At 52.2% G+C, this 16206-nt stretch overlaps 1 protein-coding gene and 1 non-coding gene across 4 annotated transcripts in view; both read left to right on the top strand.

Annotated features, from left to right (window-relative positions):
• The window catches only part of Pde2a (phosphodiesterase 2A), a 91844-nt gene that overhangs the window by 41330 nt on the left and 34308 nt on the right, over window positions 1–16206 (top strand). The window lies entirely within an intron of this gene.
• Window positions 13907–13974, top strand: Mir139 (microRNA 139). The gene has a single exon (NR_031886.1). It is a non-coding gene; the product is annotated as a microRNA 139 (primary transcript).

Genomic DNA, 16206 nt, shown 5'->3' on the forward strand with positions numbered 1-16206 from the left:
ACTCCAGTCCCAGCCGACTCATGTCTCCTCTGAGCTCTCCCACCTGGCGGTTGGGTGCTAGGGCATTCTGTTGTCTCCTGCCCACTGTGTGCCATGAGAACCCCGCTTTCTTCATCCTGTGACTCTGTATGTGTGCCTGGCTTCCCCCCACCCCATGCTATGAGCTCCCTAAGCATGGGAATTGTGTTTCTCTCATTCCCTACCTCCACTGATAGGAGGGCCACCAGCCCAGTTCTGATTGTGCTTTGGGGGTGCCTTGAATTAACCTTCCGTGTTCAATGGGTAACAAAAATGGGGGTAAACTGTGGGTATCGAAGATTGAACTGAAACAGAGTGGTGTGTGTGTGTGTGTGTGTGTGTGTGTGTGTGTGTGTGTGTGTGTATACAGGTTCCTGTGTCTGCCAGTGTGCCCAAAAGAACTGAGAGGAAGAAGTTGTTGCCAGTGTCAGCCCCCGTGGTGCCAAGCCTTTTGAGCACATACCCTGTACAACTCTTAGCATAAGCTAAGGACAGCTGTGTTTGGGGGGAGTCAAGACTCAGAGCAGGTGCTGGGGGTGGGTTGAGGTAGAGCTGAGGCTAGATGCCTCCCTGTCCTTTCATTAAGTTGAGAAAGAGATGCCCACCAGGATTTGGAGCAGGGGCTCAACATGGCTTTCCTACTGTAGCACAGCTAGGGCCGAGAATGTAACTTGCAGTGGGACTGGGTCCTGGTGCTAGGAGCTGGCCAAGGGAAGGGGGAGGGACTGGAGAATCATTATTAATTTATTTATTGTCATGGCATTCCCCACGGGTGGGAGCTCCCCCCAGAGCTGGGACAGATGGTGTTCCTGGGAGCCAGCAGTGCCTCAGCAGCCTCGGCCACCCGCCAGGAAAGACTGCATTTGTCACCAGCCCAGGAAGCCACAAGGGGAGGGATTTGGAGAAGCTGAGACCCTCTAGGGTTGTGGGGGCTGAAGGAGCCTGGCTCTAGGCTCTGCGTCTGTGTGCGCAGACTCACAGACTCGTTCCTCACCCATTAGCACTCCTGTATGCAGTTCACATCCGGTCCCTTCCCCATTTCACCAGCCGCATCCTCTGCCTGAGGCCTCTGCCTGAGGCCTCGCTGGATCAAGCCTTTGTTTTCATTGCTGCTGTCTCCCCCTTCCCTGTTGGGTCCTGCTACCTTCTCACTCTGATTAAGGATTTCAGGCTGGGGCTGTCTCAGCTCTGCTCTACCAACAGCCCTTCACTCCTCTCAAAGGATGGTCATCATCAGCCCTGCTCTGTAGGTCTGTCATGTAGCTATCATGAACAACCCATCTTCCTCACCTGTAAGCAGAGGTGAGCTCTCCCAGTGGGTACAGTTCAGGTTGGCAGAGTGCTCGCCAGAACAAAGGCCTGCATAAATCAGGCACGGTGGTCAGTTTGGGATACAAAGTACTTTGTCTTAAAAACCCAAAATAACGTAGAACAAGCAAGCAACGACAAAATGTCCAAACAAACAAAAAAGATCTCCCACCATCACTGGGACAGAAATGCACTGTTATCCGCATTAGCGTCCTGAGCATTGGGAGGAGCAGCAGGGTTCATGTGAGGCCCAGCCCAGGCCTGTGCCACAGCCTGTTGTGGGTAGAGCTTTCTTGCTCAGTGATCCTTATAGTTAGGACTAAACTACACACACACACACACACACACACACACACACACACACACACACACACACACCCCTCCCCTCTGTCCCAGCACACACAGGAGGCAGTGCACGCAGTAGGGCTGAAATGAAGCTTGTAAAGTTCTGCGGGCACGGGGCATTCTTCTGGCACTGGCTTGGCAGTAGCAATGGGAACCATGCTGTCAGCACCCCTCCCTACCCAGCAGGCACCAGTTCAGCATACTCTTTAGGGATGGCTCCCTGGCCTCTGGCCAGCTGGAGGAACCGGGCCTTTCTGGCTAATCCTGGGATCCAGGCCCTGGCGACAATGTCATTCTCAATGGGGACAGTTCGGGTCGGTGAACTGAGCACACTAAGCTAATACCTCCGAGCTGGGACCAGAGACCAGCAGGGGTGAAGGCTGCAACAGGTGCTGAGATAGCCGCAGGCGTGGGGCAAAGGCACGGGTGCCTGTACCAAGCTCTCCAATGCACGGTCCAGCCGTTGCACCTTCATGGCTGCCTTGGCAAGGCACTACCTCCCAGGCCCACTGGGCTCTCTCACACCCACTTGTTCTTGAACAGTCAGTGCTTCAGTCTGTTGGCTTTGTTCCATCTTCAACACACACGAGTTCTCTCAGTCTCCCAGCCCCATGCAGCACGTGCTCATGCTGACCCCTCCAGGTTAAATGTGTGAAGTTTCCCACCTCTGGTGGAGTCAGTCTTCCCTCCCATCCCTGGGCACTCACAGCTCTAAGCATCCTGCACTAACCATTGGGCAGCTTGTTACGCCACACAGTGTCGGGTTGCATATCTTCTCTCAAGTTACTGAGAGCATCCGGCTCTCTTCCAGCGCTCTTGGGGTCAGTTGGGTCAGGTATACCGTAGATGCACATCAAAGACTTCTGTCATGAGTGAGTGAGCACACCTGCTCACAGCGTTGGAGTAGGTAAGAAGGAGGCTCTGTTGGTGGACTGGGGCGGTTGTGAAGGCTTCTGAGAGTCTTTACAAAGACATCCTTGGAACTACAAAGGATGGGGAGAGAGTCAAGGCCAGAGAAGTCAGCTGGGCTGTCAGAATCAACGGGGTCAGCTCCCACCAGAACCAATGAAGGGTGTCAAGGACCAGGAACACCCAGATAGAAGTGTCTGAAACTCGGCCCTAAGGGGTGTCCCCAGGAGGTGGGAAGGTGTGGTTTGAGAACTAGGGAGTGAAGTAGGGGCTCCAGCAGTGGAGGAAGAACCCAGGCACTGGTTCACAGTGGGCAGATCTGGAAGACCATGGGAAGCAAGATCGGTGCTGTGGAGGAGAAAAGCATAAGTGAGCACAGGTGAGCAGCAGGACAGGAGCACAGGTCAGTGGAGCACAGGTTCTGGGCACTGGTGGGTGAACCGAAAGGGCACCGTGGTCGCTACTTGCCAGGCCTCACTGAACGTTCCTCCTCGAGCATTCCTCCTGCCAGTTGTTCCGGCTTCGCCCTGAATTCTCACATCAGTAGCAAGTGGCCTCAGTGCTGCCCCGTGGCCCCTGAGGGAGCTACTGCCAACAAGTCGGCTGTAGCATCTGGCATCCAGGGGGGCCCCGAGGCCCTGCCATCTGTCTGTGCCCACCTGTCAGGCTGCACAGGCCTGGGGCATGTAGAGCCTCGGGACCAGAGAAGAGGTTTCAGCTGTCACCCTAGCCTGTCTCTCTGTCTGCCCATCCATCTGTCCACACCCCACTGATGAGAGAACAGTGGGAACGGCACCACATGCAGGTCCTTCCATCAGAAAAGCACAGTCAGAAGGGAGAGGTGTCAGATAAGATAAAAGTAGAGATAAGGCCAGGCTGTGGGCAAGCGCAGGCTCGGAGAAATCAGGGCTCTGTGAGAACTGGGACTCAGCTCAATGGGGACAGGCTGAGAGATGCACAGTGTTGGGGCAGATGCTGCACAGACACACACACACACACACACAGACACACACAGACACACATACACACACACAGACACAGACACACACACAGACACACACACACACAGACACAGACACAGACACACACACACAGACACACACACAGACACACACACACACAGACACAGACACACACACAGATACACACAGACACACACAGGCACATAGACACACACACAGACACACACACACAGACACATACACACAGACACACACACACAGACACAGACACACACACACACAGACACACAGACACACAGACACAGACACACACACACACACAGACACACACACAGATACACACAGACACACACAGACACACACAGACACACAGACACACACACAGACACACAGACACACACACACAGACACACACAGACACACACAGACACAGACACAGACACAGTTACACACAGACACACACACACAGACACACAGACACACAGACACAGACACACACACACACACACAGACACAGACACACACACAGACACACACACACACACACACACACACACACACACACACACGGCATGAGCATAAGAGCATAGCACCCTCCCCCGCCTTGTCCTGCTTGGCCCTTGGCTGTAAACACTCAGAGAACAAGTTCCGTTTCCCGGGAAATATTTATCTCAGGCCGTGTGGGGAGCGTGTGCGTTGGCCTCCTCGTGTCCTTCCTGCAGGTTGGCCCGGGCAAGAGGTGAGGGGCCTTGGCAGTCAGGAGGGATAATCTGTAGGGCCACAAGAAAAGCCAGGAAGGAGGGGGCGTACCCTTAGTTCCCTGACTGGAGCCTGAATCAGAAGCGTGCGGATCTGGGAGGGGAGACCTGTTTTCTCTAAATTCCACAGGCCAACCTCTGCTCTCTCATCCTGTCTTCATCCTTGTCAGCCCAGGCTCTGCCAGGTTCCTGTCTCTAAGACGTTTTGGTCCTATCTGTCTGGTTCCCCAACTCTAAGCCTTTTCCTTCTCTTCCTCCCTATTTCCCAGCTCTCGGGGCCTTCCTTAGGGGTGACTTCCTCTGGGACAGCTTTTCTAACTCTCTGACCTTCTGACCTTTTGTCATCTGCCCTCCTTCTCCTTCCTTTGTCAGGCTTCCAGACTGAGGCCTGCTGGTCTTGTCCAAAGTCAATCAGACAGTGTTTGTTGTAGCCTGCCAGGAGTCTCACTAGGAGGCACAGGGCTAGGCACTCTATCAACGGTGCCTATGTGGTACCTGGTGGGTATCTCCTGTGCCTGTCTCATGGGACCAGCCTGAGCCCAGGCACTTGGACAATTTGAGTATGCTGAGGGGAGGCTGAGAAAAGCCCCATGAGCCCACATAGAATGAGCAGGAGTCCAAAGTATTTGCTGACTGGCTACGGGCTATATGTCCCAGATGGGGCCCAGCCCAACTGGACCCTGACAACAGGAAGCCCCTGAAGGAACATGCCTCAGCTGAGGTCTCTGAGCACAACAACAGGAAACAGCGTTGACACGAGGCAGCAGCTCTGTGACTGTGCCCAGCTAAGGGGTGGGTGTGGGTGCTGCTTCGGTGACACTGAGACAGGGGTGGTGGGAAAATGGGGGTTCTAAGGGGTGTGGACATTGGACCTGTGACATGTGATGCTACTAAGTATATGACCGTGATTATGGGATCCTGTGTAGACAGCGAATGAGTTACTGAATACTGGTTGTGTGACACTCTGAGCTACTAAGTGTGTGAGACTTGTACAGACCTTGTGTGTGACCCTGAGGATAATGATGGTCACATAACAGGTGTGATGCCGTGAGAATCAGATGCATAAACATGGGGAAGTGACACTGTGTGGTAATAAGTGTGGTCATGAGCTTGTGGCTCGAGTGTCTTGACATTGACCTGTGAGATCCAGCGTGTGCCCCAAGGTTGTGACACGGTAAAGCCAAATGTGTGAACAAGGACACAACAGGAGGTGACATCGAGTGTGTGAAAATGGTTACGATGCACACAGCCCTGAGGCTGGTGTTGCACAGGTGATGTGAAGTGGCCATGACAAAATGAAATGTGAACCCGAGACGGTGAGTGTGACTGTGTTGTGGGAGGAAGCAGGGAAGTAGCACAGTACCAGAGGCAGTTGGAAAGCTGCCTCTGAGGGCTGCGTGCAGCGTGCAGCGTGGTGAGTCGAGTGGCACAGCAGGGAGCTGGGCAGGCCCGTGGGAGCCTCCTGAGAACTGAACAGGCCTTTGAGAGGGTTGGAGGCTGAAATGATTGAAGTTGTTGATGACTTTGAAGGTAAGAGAGAAGGCAGAGGCTAATGTGCCATCGTGCGGCTGTGAGAGGCTAATAAGAAGCCCTGAAGTGGGCTGGTGAGACAGCTTAGCTGGTAAAATGCTTGCCCAGTGTGAGGAGCTACATTTGATCCTTCCACGCTGGAAAAAAATGCACAGCAGCCTGCACCCGTGATGCTAGTCCCGGGGAGGCAGGGACAGGAGAAACGCTGGAGCCCACTCACCAGGCTTCCGAGGGCCACGGTCAATGAGAGACCCTGTTGAGAGAGCTAATGTGGAGAGTGGTTGATGAAGACACCTGAGGTTAACCTCTGGCTTTCGTGCAGATTCTGCATTCAGGCATGAACACTGACACTGCAGAGGAGGGATGGGGTTGCTAGACAGAGTAGGGGTCAAGGAAGATGAGACGTTTTTATTGTGGAACTTTCTTTCTATCTTATTCTTTTTTGAGACAGGATCTCACTATGTACCCATGGCTGGTCTGAAACTATGTTCAGGCTATGTAGACCAGGCTGGCCTCAAACTTATATGGATTCGCCTGCCCCTGCCTCTTCCCCCTGAGTGCTGGGATTACGTGTATTCACCACTGTACCTGCCGCCAAATCAAAATGCTTTAAGCGCAATGCCATAAAAAAGAACACAGAACACTATCCAGTCACCCGGCTCGACACCGGCCACCACTCAGCCCTGGGCTGCTCACATTTGCTGTCATTAACTTTGTGGTCTCTCTTCATTTTTGTTTTCAGTTCTCTTTGGTTAAGTTGAAAAACTAAAACATACACAGGAGAGTTTTCTGTCCTTAAATACATTCACAATGGGGGGAGGCAAATCTCCGTGTTTGAGGCCAGCATGGGCTGCAGAGCAAGTTCCAGGGCAGTCAGAGCTGCCCAGAGAAACCCTGTCTCAAAAACCAACCAACCAAACAAACAAAAACAAAAAAACAAACAGACAAAAACAAACAAACAAAAACAACCAACCAAACAAGCAAACAAAAACAAAAAAACAAACAAGCAACACAAACAAAATTGTTCGCATTGTTTCTGAACCAAGATCCAAACTCTTTTCATCTCCCAAACAAAATCTACCTTTAAAAAGCCTTCTGCCTGCCCCAGCCCCTGACAAGCTCCTTCTTACTTTCTAGTCTCTAGGGGCCTCGTCTTATCGGAGTCATGCAGTGATTGTCTTTTGAGGACTGACTTTCTGTCACTGAACCTACTATCCTAGAGGTCCATCGTGTTGGGACACGGGACAACTCTCATGGCCTTCCTCTCATGGCCAACTGAATCCAGTGCACACATTCTTGCCCATGTGTTTGCCCACCCATGGCCACTCGTGTCATTTCCACTGTTAACTGTTGTGGACATGGCACCTCTGAACACGGTGTATAAAGAGCTCATCAGTACTCTGCCCTCAGTGATCTCGGGTATATATCAATAATCACTCTTGTTGGACCACACGGTAATAATCCACATTTTATTCTTTTTTTTTATTTTAGTTTCTTAAAAAAATTAGTTACCTTTTATTTAGTGTGTGTGCATATCCACCATGGCACACATGTGGAGGTCAGAAGGCAGCTTGCAGGAGTCAGCTCTCTCCTCTGCCATGTGGATGCCAGGAATCAACTCCGGGTCGGCGGCAAGCACCAGCCTGTTCGCAGGCCTGTTGGTTTTGCCATTTGTCCCAGAATGGCCTTGCATGCATGATTTTCTTGCCTCGGCCCGCTGAGTCCTGGAGTTCCAGGTGTGCACTAGCTCGCTTGGCTGTGTTTGAGTTGTTACTGGATTCAGAAGTGGCCATGCTGAGACTCAAGCATCTGCATCATTTCCAGTTCTACCCACAGTGTATAAGGGTTTCTGTCTCTCCACACCTTAGCCAACCCGTGCTGTTTTCTGGACTTCCCAGAAATGAGGGTGACGTGGCCTCTCGCTGTGGCTTTGATTTTCTTTCTAAATGATTAGAGATGCTGCACGTCCTTCCACACGGCCACCCTGTCTGTGTGTCTTGTGTGCGTCTTCTCTAAGGGAAGCTCTACTCAGGTCCATTGTTTGTGCTTTAGGTCGGATTGTTTGCCTTGGGTGGCTCTTGGGTCATAGGATTTCCTCACGTGTTAAACCTTCATTAGATACAAGATTTGCAAGTATTTTCCTCTCACTCTTTGGGTTGTTTTAACTGAAACATTTTTATTTTATTTCATCTATCTTGGATGCTGTCTTCCCTTCTTCAACCTTTCTACCCGGTGTTCCACCTGCTACTTTCAAATCACATTATTTATTCCTTTATTTATTTATTTGGGGGGGGGGCTGAGAGGCCCTGAGGTGTCATCGAAATGAAACAATGTCACACAGAGCCAGCATGGAAGCCTTACCTAGTGCTGTGACAGGGTGCGACACTGGCCCGATGTGATGTGCGATACAGAGAACGTGTGACATCTCGAGTGGAGGTGACAGGAATGAATCACTGCGCGACAGCCAAGGTGGGACACCGTAGACAATGGAGAGACCCTGTGTCATCAACTGCTGTGAGAAGGGCACAGTGATTGTGTCCATGTGTGATATCTTGGGGCGATGTGTGTGGAACTGGGCATAACTCTGTGTGGGAGTGAGAGGGACTGAAGATGCTTTGTGAGTGACTGTGTCTAGGGTCGGTCCCAATCATACTTGCAGACATCGGAGAGGGGGGATGGACATGGTAGAGTGGACAAGAGACATTCTCAACTGGGATAGAAATAGAGTCTGAGACCAGGTGTGGGGAGCCCTCCCTGCTCCAGATACCCGGGAAGGATGCGCAGGGGAGGCCGCCTCACCCTGGTAGAAGGAGGCTTCAGCAGCTGATCCAGCCGACCAAGGGCAGTGCCGTAGGTTTTGACTGAAGCTCATCATTTTATCCGTTGAGGCTCAGTTTCCCCAAGCACCACATAAAGCTGTTGGTGGGATTATAGGAAGCAGTCTCCATATTGGGTGAAGGTTCTGTCTCTTGGGGTGCTTCCCCCTCAACTCCGGACGCCCAGGCATTTAGCTGATGGGAGCACCCATGGTGAGAGCTATGCTCCCATGCCCTCAGCCCTTTTGTCCTTCCCTGTTCACTTTCTCCTGTCCCTGGCTCAGAGTTGATACTTCTATTTGTTCCTGCATTCCTTTCTCCCAGACTCCTGCTGTACTCACCAGCCCATGAGCCTCCAGCACAGGTTTCTGAGGCCTCATTCAATTAAGACCGATGCAATTTGCTCGTGGAAGGAAAAAAAACATAATTTGGTTAATCACACCAGTAGGGGATCTGGGCCTGCTGGGGAAAGTGGGGAAAGGTAGGAGGCTCAAATAGACCAGCTTAGGACATAGGTGTCCACTGCCTGTCCCAAGACCTAATCATTCCCTCAGGTTCTCTCAGGAGTCAACAGAGTCCAAAGCTTGGATCACCCAAAGTCCAGTTAGAGGCTATGATACAAGATCCTCCCAACCTACATCCCTGGTTGAGTTTCTGCCTGACTCTGGGCCTGTTTCCTGGTACAACCATGAGAGTTGGCTTAAGGGGGTCTCAGAGGCCCAGGCTAGGTGAACTGGGCCCAGTATCTCAGCTACAGTTTGTACCCCTCATGGCTCCTGTAGGGTATTCCTCCTGGGCCATGGAGGTGGAGAATTCAATGGTGGGTCAAAGCAGAAGAGTCCTAGAAGTTAGGAAATGTCATCTGAAATGTGATATGCTAATTCTAGAGTCAGAGTTCTTCTAGTCCCAGGCTGCCCTGGAGGTGGGACAGGAGGAAAGGGATCTGCAATTCGTTTGTTATCTCCAAGGCCAGTGCATCTTAGCCATACGTAGTAACTCTTAGACAAGCACTGCAGAGGAGCTGAGACTGGACCTGGGCCCTCTCTCCTCATTCAGACTTGCCTTTCTCAACCTGCCCAAAGGTGGTCCCAGTCCCAGGTACCTGAAGTCTATTGAGGCAAAACTTGGTTGATTCTACCTCTGGGGAAGGTATTATTTGCTGATTGACCACTGAAACCAGGAAGATTGTTTGGTTGTTTGGTTGGTTGTTGTTTTTAAAGGCTTGTTGAGCATGCGCGGCATGTGCTGGGGCAGAGAGGTGGGTCCTGATCTCAGGAAGGCTGTGAAGGAGGTGAACAGTGAATGTCGAGGAGAATCTGACTCTGGAGATGCCAACACTCCCCTACAGACTCATTTGCTCATTTAGACACAGACCAGACTCAGTCAACCTTAATGACCTTATTCATACCTGCCTGGGCACTCATGAATGCCTATGGCCACATGGACACAGGAAATACACGGATACATGCACTTTGCTCTTCTACAGTCTTCCACGGAAGCACAGACCACATACTTTCACACCACGGATGTTTCTCTCATGACCCAAGGGACGCATTCAGCCCTGGTCATGTGACGGTCCTTAGGGACACATCAATATGGATGGCATGTGCTTAGGTCACCAGTAAAGTAAGAGCTCCCAGCTCCCCAAAGAGTGAGGGAAAAAAAGCCAGTTCTGATAAATATACCCAGAGTTTCGCAATGGAAAAAGTGTCTCAAATGCTGTTCGGAGTCTCCATTGCAAAGTAAAATTTGTTTTGCATCACTCAGAGGCTCTGAGGCTCTGGGAGGAGGGTCTTTCAGAGACCCCTGGCTCACAATTACCCAGCCCTGGTGTGTGTGAACTGTAGGAGCGTGTGGGGTGTGTGTGTGTGTGTGTGTGTGTGTGTGTGTGTGTGTGTGTCTGAGTGTGCACCACACATGTATGTACTGGCCCCAGCTCCCAGGCCCTGAGGATTTGAGGAGGGAGAATGAGAGAATTTCTGCAGAATCCGGATGTTTGTTCTCTAGCTTCTGGGCCCTCCAAAGGCAAATAAATAGCTTTGGATGCCAGCCTGCTGCTGGGTGGGGCTGGGTGAGTGCATGAAGAGCCTGCTTTTGTCCCTTGAGCCCCACCAGCTGGGATCCTGTACATCAATACACAGTGACGAAGGTCCTGGCCAGTTTCTGCTGTGCTTCTCTCTGGGGATTGGTTCTCTCAGCTGACAAATGGAGGTAGGGAGGAGGTGTCTCTTGGAGATTGAGACAGACAACGGTACCTGGGACCCAGAACAAATGAGAATAGGCTGTGGGGGGACCTAGAGGAGCCATGAGAATACAGACTCAAGACATGGGACCCCAGAGCCTACAAGGTCTCCCCAGCAAGTCTCTGTTACCTGGGGGATGTGCAAGGTCCCTGAGGCCTAGCCCCTGCCCTGCTATCTGTAAGAAGCAGGGAGAGAGGAGGTAGAGATGAGAACCAGGGAACCAGACTGGGGCTCATGGAGGACCAGACGAGGGCTGGACCTGAAAAGTCAGAAGAGAAAAGAGGATGCTGGGGCATAGGAAATGGGGGAATGAGGGTGCCAATCTGAGAGGGATAAAGAGGCTAAGGGGTGAAAAAGACACCCACTGAGCAGAGGCCTGCGTCTGAAGAGACTGGGTAGAGAAGGAACCCAAATGTCGGGGTCCTGGTCTCAATGCCCCTCTAGAGCTGCTATGGGAACTTTGCCAACACCTGCTCCCAATATAGGAACCCAGACCCCAAAGGGATCTGAGGGAACGGGGCCTGTCCACAAGGGGGTGGGAACTCATGGGACACATTTATGTTTTAGCAAAGTGCTACACAGGACGAGGGAGCCCAGAAAGAAGCACAAAGGCAGGGGTATGCCTGAGATGAACCCTGTCCAGAAGATTCCTCACACCAGCCCCCAGTAAAGAAGGGCTATTTTTAGGAACAATAAAAGTGCTCACACATTCCAGCAGGGGCAGGGAAAGCGAAAGGAAGGGCAGGAGTCAGTGTAGAGGAGGGGAACCTCTCCTCCCTTGGTTCTCTGGCCAAGCCTTAAAAGGTTTCTTTGTATGTTGGGGGTCTTCCCTGGCTGGTCCCGGCCTCTCCAGTTCTGAGTTCTGTCTCCAGGATAGCCGTCTGGCTCTCACGTATTTCCCTGTTTCTGAATTGGTCTCTGTCCCTGTATTTCTCATACTCCCATTCTCTTGGGATTTGGGGAGCAGTTGGGCTAAGCCAAGTTGTGAGGATGGAGCCAAATACAGTCAGAGGAGGAAACTGTGAGGCCGCAGAGTCAACATACACAAAGGAGACACACCAAGATGAACAGACACACAGGTCCGTGGGGAGACTGGAGACAAAGTCAGGACCAACCACTAGGCAGGTGCCGTGGGGCAGCCAGTTCTCTGCCCAGCACCCCTGGTCAGCCCTTCCTTCCTGCCCTTCTGCAAGCCATATGTCACCCTGTGTCAAGTCAGTGGCATTTAGAATTTATCATCTATTGTGGGCACAGCAGGGAAAGGGACACTGGAAGAGTGGGAGACAAGGCCCATTCCAACAGTGGAGAGGTGACAAGACTATCCCTTGGCCAGAGCAGGACTTGAGAAGTCCAAAGCCACAGGAGAGAGGGCCTTGCCCATGCCTCTAGGGGAGAAGCTGACTGGTCATTTTAGTCCTTTAGCTTTCCATACACCTCATACCAAACTGGGCATCCAATGCCATGACATCTGAGGCCTAAAGACGCTGGTCCCATAGGAATTCCCAGGAGAACTGGGGTGGAGACAAGTGTCCCATGTAGGACAACTTTCTTGAATAGGAGATGCTGCTTACCCACTCTTCCTGGGGCCCTAGGCTTTTCCCACTGGGATCCTGAGGAGCAGAAGGTCTCCTGGCTTGCCCAAGGTACCTTGAAAATGCTGTCAAAGTTCTCAGGGAAAAGCATCCTCTCATTCCATAGGTTCTCTGTTTAAGATTCTCATCATGACAGACTTGGGATAGGAGGCCACCATTGTCTCCCTGCCTGAGGCCTCCAGGAGGTCCACCTCTCTGCTCAGGAGTTCACAGGTCTCCAACATTTCTGGGCCCTTGTTGGAGAATAGACGATGCCAAGGGTCAGAAGAGCTACGGGACAAACAGGATCCAGTCCTCTTCCTTCCAAACTGCTGATCTGATGGGGGAGCCAGAGAGGGCAGTGTGGCAAGGGGATGACACACAGCACTGGAATGGAAGAAGTGTCCATCATGGGAGGGTCCGAGGTGAGCAGACCATCACTGGCTCTCACATCTACTCACTCTTGTCGGGCCATTTCGGTGGCTATCATTTCCTTTGACATTTGTCCCTTTCTGACACTGGTCCAACTTGTCACTTGGCATTCTTTTCTCCTGAGTGGGCCATTATGTCTGACTTTTGGAGGCTTCTGGGCTTCCTGTGTCAAGCTCTGGTCCTACCTTCAAGGCCACATGAGGAGTGGGGCCACAGAAATTCAGGCTCATAGAACCGGGCAGGAGGCCATCCAGTTCACTGAGACCCTTTCTCAGGGCACCAGTTCCCTTGGGTCTCTTCTTTCTCGTACACCCAGGGGGACCGTGCACTCAGCTTCCCTGCTGCCTAGACATCTCCCCAGGTACAACTCTGAGTCACTGCTGCTTGCCCCGTCTCCAGTGACTGTCCCACTGTGCTCAATTCAACTCTTGTGGTCAGGGAGACAGGAAGATTAGAGAGGACAGGAAACCAAGATGACTGGGTGATTGTGAGGAGACTGTGGACTGTGGTGGTGTGCTTGGGAGCTGGGCTTTGCTGGTGAGAAACCTGAGGGCTATGGGGACAGAGTGGTCCTACTGTGTGGAGGAGGCAAGTGAAGACGGGGAGGGTGAGGAGAAGTCAAAGCCTAGCCTAGCTCAACATGATCTTAAATCTTCCTGGCAAGGCCATCACCTTCTGATACTTGGCTCTTGTTTCCCTCCTCTTCCCATTTTTCCAATCCTTCCCGTCTAGACGGGAGAGTAGGTCAGACTGAGAAGACTAACAACCCCTATCTTCCCACCACTCTGGGGCTTCTTCACCCCACTCTGTATCACCACACTTGGCCATGGATGGCTCTAAAAGGGGTCAGTACAGTGGGAAGACCTGGATGGGATAGAAGTTCAGCTTGGTTAGGGTAAAGTGGGAGGTCCAGGAGGAACTGGCTATGGTATGGGATGAGAGAAGCCAACAGTGGGCCTAAGGGCCCCCCTCAGGGAGTGGCGGTTCCCCTGGGGGGCGCCAGGACAGGCGCAGGTGTATTCTACAGTGCACGTGTCTCCAGTGTGGCTCGGAGGCTGGAGACGCGGCCCTGTTGGAGTAACAACTGAAGCCAGAGTCTTCGAAGGGTGGTGGGCTAAGGGGGAAGAGGGCACGGTGGGCAAATGAAGGGGGTTGGGGAAGAGAGGAGGAGGACAAGGGAGGCCCTTCCTATAGTGCTTGGCTCTTGAGCTGCAGGTGTCTCCTCCCACGTGCCCCTTTGTCACCAACTCACTATGGCGACAGCTCATTCTCTCCTTCCTCATTCTTATATCTCTTCTCTTTGGGGGTCTTCCACATAGGGTAGCATCCATTTGTCCCCAGGGCTGCCCTAACTGGGACAAGGGTCTACCTCCCCAACACCCTGATCTTTACCCACCCCTGCGCCCCTGAAGTGGGGTGAGTGAAAGTCAAATTGGGGGTGGGGTTAAGTGATGCAAATTCATCAACTTCTCCCCAGACTAGCTGATTCGGAAATTCTGGGGGTGAGGACAGCATTTTGTATTTCAACAGCCCTCCAGAGAACTCTGGGGAACTCTGGGGCATGCCGAAGTTTGGGAACCACTGAGAGACATCGTCGACCACAATCAGTGCCTGAGAAGGGTACCTTCCCTTCCCCATAGCCAGAGTCATTCAGGGCATTGACATTTGAGGTGACTTGCTTGGCATCTGAGCTGCCCCAGCATCACCTAGCCTCTTTCCTTTCCTTTTGCCTCTGGCCCAGCTCAGCCTTGCTATGGTGAGGTCAGGGGATGCAAGTGTTAGCACACACAGGCAGCTCTTGTAACATTTTCAGGTGACAGGTCTGCTAGAGGCAGCTCTTTGGGCAGGTGGCAGGCGTGGGTGGTGGGGAGGGAAAGGAGCCACCTTATTCGGCTTCCTCTGTTTTCTGCCTTGGTGATTGAGCTCTGGTGAGGGAAGGCATGCGCTGGTCATAGAGATAGATGTACCCCCTATTCTCCAGGACGGAGACAAAGAGGGGCAGGTGGCGGCTGCTCCAGACTCCTGGTTTTCCCTACCGGGACCACTTTCTGGAGCCTCTATTCATGGCTGCACTCGGTTTGTTGGTGTTCTCTCCCAATGTTCTCAGGATGATTTCTTGGAGATCTGGGGGAGGAGTGGGCAGGAGAGACAGGAGTGGTGGGGGCAGGGAATATGCAGGAAGGAGAAGGAGGGTGGGTGGAGAAGCCTTCCCGGATAAGAGCCAGAATGTGGAGGTGGAAACAACATGGCAAGACAGGAGAGAAGTATGTGACAGATGGACATCTACTAGGGCATGGTGGGGAGAGGCAGAGAAGCACTCAGAGGGACCAGAAGAGCCTGGCCCAGAGGGATGGAAAGAAGCAGGCAGGCAGAGGAGCTCCAGGGGAATCTCCCTTTGGGGGAGGATATCAGATTCCATTCTGTGAGGACAGCCCCTAACCTCAGGCCAGGAGCAGACCCAGACCAGCAAGATGGGTCTGCAGTATGGTTTCAGGGTACAGTTTGGGTCTTACTCTGGAGTTTAATGCCGTTACTTTCTTGTAGGGAGTCCAGGTGCCAACAGCAGGGAGAGTAGATGGCGGGTGTGTGAGGTAGGAAAGACATGGAGGATTATAGATGTGAAATGAGACAGCATCTTCTGTCAGTGACCCTTGACTCAAGGCCATCTGTCCCTAAAGATGGCCCCAAAAGGGGAGAAGACTGAAGTTTATGGTTTCATATGATCTTAGGCTTTATGAAAGAGTTAGAAGTCTGGACCCTCTGTTCTCCCCGATCGAACACACAAATGCTGATTCAGGCTCAGGTTTCAGAGAAAACCTGGTTCCAACAGCGGCCCCTTTCTTGGTACCTCAGTAGAAAGACCAGGACACAGGAATGGCATTGTTTGCAGTGCTGATGGCAGTCTCAGCCCACAACAGCAGGTAGAAAACCACAGGTAAGGGGGGCTGCAGAGAGCAAAAGGGCCTCTGTTCATCCTTCCACCTACTGTCCACAAACTACCACTGACCTCCACCTGCCCTCCTACCCACCACCCACCTATCTACCTCCCATTCATTTTCCTATCTCTTCACCCATTTTTCCACCCACCCACCCATTTCCCTTTTCCCTACCTATCCACCCACCTATCATCCATTCATCCACTGATGTTTCACATCTGCTCATCTCTTTACATATCCACCATTCCCCATTTTCCCACATAGTCGTCTGTCTACCTATCTTTACACACACTTGCCCATCTACCCATCCTCCCACCCACCCACCCATCTGTCCATCCATCCATCCATTCATCCATCCACCCACCCATCCATCCATCC

This window comes from Rattus norvegicus, chromosome 1 (genome assembly GCF_036323735.1).
Source record: "Rattus norvegicus strain BN/NHsdMcwi chromosome 1, GRCr8, whole genome shotgun sequence".
Classification (NCBI taxonomy): domain Eukaryota; kingdom Metazoa; phylum Chordata; class Mammalia; order Rodentia; family Muridae; genus Rattus; species Rattus norvegicus.